Raw genomic sequence first — 7,331 nt, 5'->3', positions numbered from 1 at the left:
AAAAAAAAAAAAAAAAAAAAATTTAACTACCTAGGACTAGAAGGAAACCTAAATCTGATGAAAAGCATCTACAAAAACACCCACGGCTAATATCCTTAATGGTGGAAGACAGAATGCTTTTATTTTAAAATCAGGAACAAGGTAAAAATGTCTGCTCTCACTTGTATTCAACATTCAACTAATCAACAAGCTAATTAGGCAAGAAAATGAAATAAAAGGCATCCACATTGGAAAGAAAGAAGTAAACTATGTCACCTATTTGCAGATGAAATTATCCTGTATATATAAAATTGTAAAGTATCCACTAAAAATTATTGGAACTAATAAATAAATTCAGTAAGAATACAAAATCAATATATAAAAATCAGTGTATTTCTCCAGACTAGCAATAAACAGTATAATGATATTAGCTTTTAAAGTTCTGAAAGATATTTCTGATAGTATTAAAAAGAATAAACTACTTGTAAATAAATTTAACAAAAGAAGTGTAAGACTAATACACTCAAATTAACAAAACACTGCTGAAGGAAATGAATGAAGATCTAAACAGATGGAAAGACATCCCATGTCCATGGATTAAAAGATTTAATATTGTTCATATGACAATATTCTCCACATTGACCTATAGATTTAATGCAGTCCTTACTAAAATCTCGGCTGGATTTTTTACAGAAATAGACAAGCTGATCTTAGAAATTACATGTGTATGGTAGTTAGCTCAATTTAGCCCTTCCACAATGATACCTATTTCAAGACATCATGTTGTACGTGATAAATATGTAAATGTATTTGTCAATTTATTTTGTGGCATGGTGGCTCACGCCTATAATCTTTGTACTCTGAGAGGCCAAGGCAGGTGGACTGCTTGAGCTCAGGAGTTCAAGACCAGCTTGAGCAAGAGCAAGACCCCATCTCTACTAAAAATAGAAAAAAACTAGCTGGGTGTTGTTGTGGGTGCCTGTAAGCCCAGCTACTCAGGAGGCTGACATAAGAAGATACCTTGAGCTCAAGTGTTTGATGTTGCTGTGAGCTATGATGATGCCAAGGCACCCTACCCAGGATGACAGAGTGAAAACAAAACAAAACAAAAAAACCCATTTATCAACAGTAATGAGAAAAACTTGGGGAAAAAATCATATGAAAATTCAAATCATATGAAAACCCAAAATAACCCCAACAATCTTGAAAAAGAAGAACTGAGTCCTCCAGACTCACATTCCCCTATTTCAAAACTTCCTACAAAGCTACAGTAATTAAGACAGTATGGTATTGATGTAAGGACAGGTATGTAGATCAATGGAATAGAATTGAGACTCCATAAATAAATTCATATATGGTCTGACACTTAACTTTACAAACTTACCCTAGAAAAAGTGCTACATACCTCATTGCTAAATATCACTATGGTCACCTTTGAAGTACTCCCCTTGGGAAGCTATGCACTGATGTCAGTGCCTAATCCACCCTTCAAAGCAATTTTAGAACACTTTTTCTGTTGTACGAGGTCTGATGATTAAGTTCACGAACTTACCACCTTGTGTGTTACGTTGACAGGACTGTACAAACAACTCAAATTTCACAACCAGTGTCTCACAGCTGTGTTCATGTGGATGTGGTGGCGTCTTGCTCAGTGGCATTTGTAATTATTGTTACGTGATTTTGTGTGTCATACAATGTCATGATGGTCAATCCATCGCAACTTTAGAGACAACTTTTGGGACAACCTTTAAAACTCTTAAAAGAACCCATAGGCTTAAATCTTTATGACCTTGAATTAGCTATGACAACAAAAGCATAAACAACAAAAAGAAACATGGACTTCACCAAAATTAAAAACTTTTAAGCTTCAAAGATACCATCAAGGAAAATGAAAAGAAGATTTAAAAAGACACAAGCAAAAGAATATAAGAAAACCCATTAAATAGGAGAAAATATTTGTAAATCATCTATCTGATGAGAGACTTGTATCTAGAACATATAAGTAACTCTTGCATAATATAATTTTAATATGAGCAAAGGATATGAATGCACATTTTCCCAAGAAGATATGCAAATGGCCAGTAAGTGCATACGAAGATTAAAAAAAAAAAGATAATCAGCATGATTAGTCTTCGGGGAAATGCAAATCAAAACCACAATGAGATACTACTTCACATCCACTAGGATGGCTAGAATAAAAAAAGAAAAAATGTAACAACACGTGTCAGTGAGGGTGTAGAGAAATTAGAATCTTCCTACACCTCACTGGTGCTGGTCCACCATGAAATAATGCCGCCACTTAAAAAAGTCTGGCAGTTCCTCAAAATGTTAAACATGCTGTTACCACATGAGCCCTCAATTCCACTCTTAGGTGTATACCCAAGAGAATTAAAACCATATGTCCACACAAAACCCTGTACACAGATGAACTGTCCAGAATACACAAATTCGTGGAGATGGAAACAGGATAAATGGTTGCCAGCAGCTGGGGCCAGAGGGAACGTGTTGTGACTGCTAATGGCTATGCGGTTTCCATATAGGGTAACCAGTCTTCTCAGTTTGCCTGGGACTGAAGGAGTTCCATGGGATGTGGAGGAATGTCAGTGCTAACGTCAGGACAGCCACAGGCAAACCAGGATGAGTTGGTCACCCCAGTCCACATCTGTAAACTGAGGAAAACTGAGGAAGACCAATTGAATGTCTTATATTCAATTGACTCTAAGATCTCTTGTAGTTCAAAAATATATTGAGATTTGTGGGGGAAAAACCAGCAAGAACACATGCACTCACAAACAAGAAAAGCCTGTTTTTCTCTCCCTGTCTGGAAAATGATACTCCCCGGGCAAGTTTGCTGTCCACATCTCTGGGCCCGAGGTGTCTCTGCTGTTAGCAACAGAGCTCCCTGGGCATGGGAGAAGCATGGGTACCATGCATCTAGAACGATACCCCTGCTCAGTCTCTAACCTCGAACAATTAAATCAGAAACTCCGGGGATGGGACCCAGGCTGTGAAGTTCTGTCTCAAAAGCCGCCCAGGTGATTCAAATGTGCAGCCAGGTGTGAGAACAGTGCAGCAGGATCCCAGAGCTGCCCAGCCCCCTTCCCTCACTCCCAGGCTGTGCCAGCTCCTCCAGGTGATTGCACCAAGAGTTGCTGAGAAATAGAAGCTGAGGCAGTTGGAGTCTGTCCCAGGAATCTGAACTGACATATTCTGGGGAAAGCTTGAGAAAGGCCGAGGAAAACTGAGGAAGACCAAGGAAAACATCGAGCAGAGGAGAGAGCACAGCAGACGTGCAAAGCTGGTCCTACCCTGCTTCCATTTCAGGCTTTCCTAATTTCAGCCTTTTATGTTTTTATAATAAAGCCTCTTTTTCAGCCAGGTGCAGTGGCTCACGCCTGTAATCCTAGCACTCTGGGAGGCCGAGGTGGGTGGCTTGCTTGAGGTCAGGCATTTGAGATCAGCCTGAGCAAGAGGGAGACCCCATCTCTATTTAAAAAAAAGAAAAGAAAAGAAAAATAAGCCAGGCACCTGTAGTCCCATCTACTTGGGAATCTGAGGCAAGAGGATTGCTTGACCTCAAAGAGTTTGAGGTTGCTATGAGCTATGATTCCATTACAGCGCTCTACCCCAGGTGACAGAGTGAGACTGACTCAAAAAAGAAAAAAAAAAATCCTCTTTTTCTTAGCCATGGAGTAGATTGTATTTTCCAAAGATGTCTACAACACTGTCCATTCCACACACTCTCCTTGATGTGACCTTCCTAACTCCCATCACAAGGTGGCATATAATTCCTCTGCCCTTGAACCTGAGCTGACCTTACACTCTAATCAACAGAATGCATGCAACAAAGCCATGTGACTTCTAAGGCCAGGTCAAAAAAGCCCTGCAGTTTCCATGCGGTTGTCTTGGAACACTTAAGAACTGCCATATATGACTACCCTAAGACCAGCTTCTGAGTAAGCCACATTTGTAGGTTCTTCAATTGATAGGCCCAGCTGAGTCAGGCCATCCAGCTGTACCCTAGCAAGGTACTGAAACCGGTGAGTGAAACCACCTTGAGTCCTCCAGGCCAGCACCCACCTGCTGAGCACCACTGAGTGACCTCACCTACACTCCGAGGAGCATCGTCCAGCCTGACCCCCACATCACCGACCTGTAACATCTGTGACATGGAATACAATGGTTGTGCTTAATCAATAAAGTTTGGGGGTAGTGTGTTATACAGTGATAGTAACTGGGACAGGTAGTCTAAGAAAATCTGTAGTCCTTGTTGTCCAAAGGACCTTCTGAGCACATTAGGGTCTCTTAGGGTCTGCCCTCATTTCTTTTTTTCCTGAGACAGGGTCTCCTATCTTCAAAGCCCATCCATGTTGTAGCGTATGTTCAGAATTTTTAAGGTTAAACAATATTCCATTGTATGTATATACCACCTTTTGTTTATTTGTTCACCTGTTATTGGACACTTGGATTGGTGTCCCTTTTTGGCTTCTGTAAACAATACTGTGATGAACATTGGTGAAAAATATCTGTTTGGCTTGGTGCCTGTGGCTCAAGTGGCTAAGGTGCCAGCCACATACACCTAAGGTGGCGGGTTCGAATCCAGCTCAGGCCCACCAAACAACAATGACGGCTGCAAACAAATACTAGCCTGGCGTTGTGGCAGGTGCCTGTGGTCCCAGCTACTTGGGAGGCTGAGGCAGGAGACTCGCTTGAGCCCAGGAGTTGGAGGTTGCAGTGAGCTGTGATGCCACGGCACTCTACCCAGGGAGACAGCTTGAGGCTCTGTCTCAAAAAATAAATAAATAAATAAATAAATAAAAATATCTATTTGAGTCCTTGCTTCAATTATTTTTGGCATATGCCCAGAAGTGGAACTCCTAGGTCACACAGTGGATACACCGTTTTCCATTCTCACCAACAGTGCACAGCAGTTCCAATTTCTCTATATCCTTACCAAGACCTGTTATTATCTGGGTTTTAGGGAAAGAAAATCCTAGTGGGTGTGAAGTGGTATCCCATTGCGGTCTTGGTTCACATTTCTCCTAAAGACTTGTGATGTTGAGCGTTTTTCACCTGCCTATCGTCCACCTGGATATCTCTGAAGAAATGTCTATTCAAGTCTTTTGCTAGTTTGGGGGGTGGTTTTTTGTCAGATTTTTAATCAGTTTGTTTGGGCTTTTTGTCATTGAGTTATAGCAGTTCTTTAAATAGTCTGCATAGAAATCCCTTATCAGTTATATGATTTGCAAATATTTTCTTTCATTCCATGGACCGCCTGTAAGCAATATTGAAAGAGTTTGGAAAGAAAAGACTTTCTAAGCACGTAAGCCAAACAGGAATTATAAGGAAAATAATTGAAGGATTTGACGACATAAAAATAAAAGTGTTAGCTATGATAAAAACATCATAAACCAAATCAAAAGGCAAGTGACACATGGGGAATAATATTTTTGCAATGTATGGCAACAGATTTTTAACCCCGAGCAAATAAAACACAATAAGCAGAAGATGAACCCTAATAAAATGAAATAGGGCAAAAGACACATATGGTTATATGAGACGAAATACAGGATCCTTTCTACACAATAAAAGTCTTGTGGAAACAAAATGATATCTTACCTCCATTAAGCCCCATGTTTAGAGGAAAACAAACACCTTGAACCCTCTCTAATTCTAGCTTCCCAAATCAAGGACATCCTGAGCCTGGCCTGTAAGTTGCTGACTACTTAACGTAAACAACTTTATCCCTGACTTTTGCAATGCTGCTGTCTGAAGACTAGTCCCAGCCTTTGTAGAAATGATAAGTCTGTACGAAAATTGCTGGTTTTCTGCCATGAGCCCACCCACTATAAATTCAGTAACCTTGGTAATTTTGCAGCGTTTCACTTTAAGGATCGGTTGTGTTTTTTATCTGATGAGCCCCTTCCTTCTGAGGTTCCAGGGGTTCATGCAAGTAAACTTCTTCCTTTTCCAACTACTGTTATCTCTGAATCTTCAACTCACCCATAATTAATGAAATGCAAATTGAAATAGTAAAATGCCATTTCACCTACTAAATGGGCAAAGTTTTATTTTTCCAAGAGATTGCTCGATGCCAGACAGATGGCCCATAAGCCACGTACCCAGACGTGACCTGTAGGCAGTTTGGTTATATTTATTGAGAGCTTTTAAAATACACACTTGAAATCCTGTCATTCTATTAGGAGCAATTGAACCAGTGGATGTAATTAGGTGGTATATCCCCAAATTAAACCGAAACACTAAAAATGCCATTACTACAAATGGTTAAATACATTTTCTAAGGATATTTAATTTTAGGGGAAAATACTCTTGGTTTAACAAAACATGAAAAAAGGGGGGATCATACAGGGTGACTGAAGTTGTGGCATGAAAACCATATACGTGTCATTAAAAATACCAAGAGGGAAAAGAACATTTCAACTCCACCCCTTTCCTTTCTTTAAGGAGAAAAAGAAAATATTCACTTCTGCTGACATTTAAGAGCACAGAATGCAAAAACGTATTGGGTTCAGTTAATTTGGAGCCATATACAATGTGGTGTGTTGAGGTGGGTGGGCTGGATGTGGCAGCTTGGAAAAGAAAAGGAACAAGAAGGGGCATGGCCTGAGAAGGCCACAGAGAGAAGGCATGGCAACGCGGAGGCCCGAGAGGAGACAGACAGACCTAGAAACCCAGTCAGGACGATCAAATGAAATCAATCCACAGGCGCTGCTTCTCTCTCTCGCCAGTCTGCTGTTCCAGAAAGCTTTGTAATAGAAACCAAAGAGGCACTCAGCTCTCGGAACCGACAAAAACACAGATTCTTCTGCAGATACATATCCTCAAGTTGAAAGAAGTGATGTTCACATCAAATCCTTGTCCTGTGCAGGAACATGCAGGCTGGAGCTTGCAGAGGACCTCAGAGCCGCCTCAGAAGTTGTGATCGGTAGTTCTGGACCGAAAACAAATTGTGTTGCAAATAGCTCTACAGCCCTTCTGTGGAAATCACCAATCCCCATGGTGTCCGTGCTCCCACCTCTTGGAGGCAGGGACATCAGACCAGGTCCCTGAATTATTTATTGGAGTTCTAATTTAAAAGAAGGAAACCAGTTTTAAGAAAATTTAAAAGGCAGGGCATAGGGGAGCGGGCAAGTACTGGCTTAAAGGAAAGAACAGGCCATTATTTGCAAAAGACGAGCATCTGCACAGGCGCGCAGGTGCAGACCTGTAATGTGATCAGAGGGGCAGTGTACCAGCAAATTAAGCAAAAGTCTTTAGCAAGGATCAAAAGCAGAAGTAATTGGCCATGGCAGGCACAAGGCACTATACAGCCATGCTGGCTTCTGAGGGAC

This window comes from Otolemur garnettii, unplaced genomic scaffold (genome assembly GCF_000181295.1).
Source record: "Otolemur garnettii isolate 467f Iridium unplaced genomic scaffold, OtoGar3 scaffold00002, whole genome shotgun sequence".
NCBI classification, from domain to species: domain Eukaryota; kingdom Metazoa; phylum Chordata; class Mammalia; order Primates; family Galagidae; genus Otolemur; species Otolemur garnettii.
The sequence above is the reverse complement of the archived record's forward strand: the minus strand, read 5'-3'. Positions refer to the sequence as shown.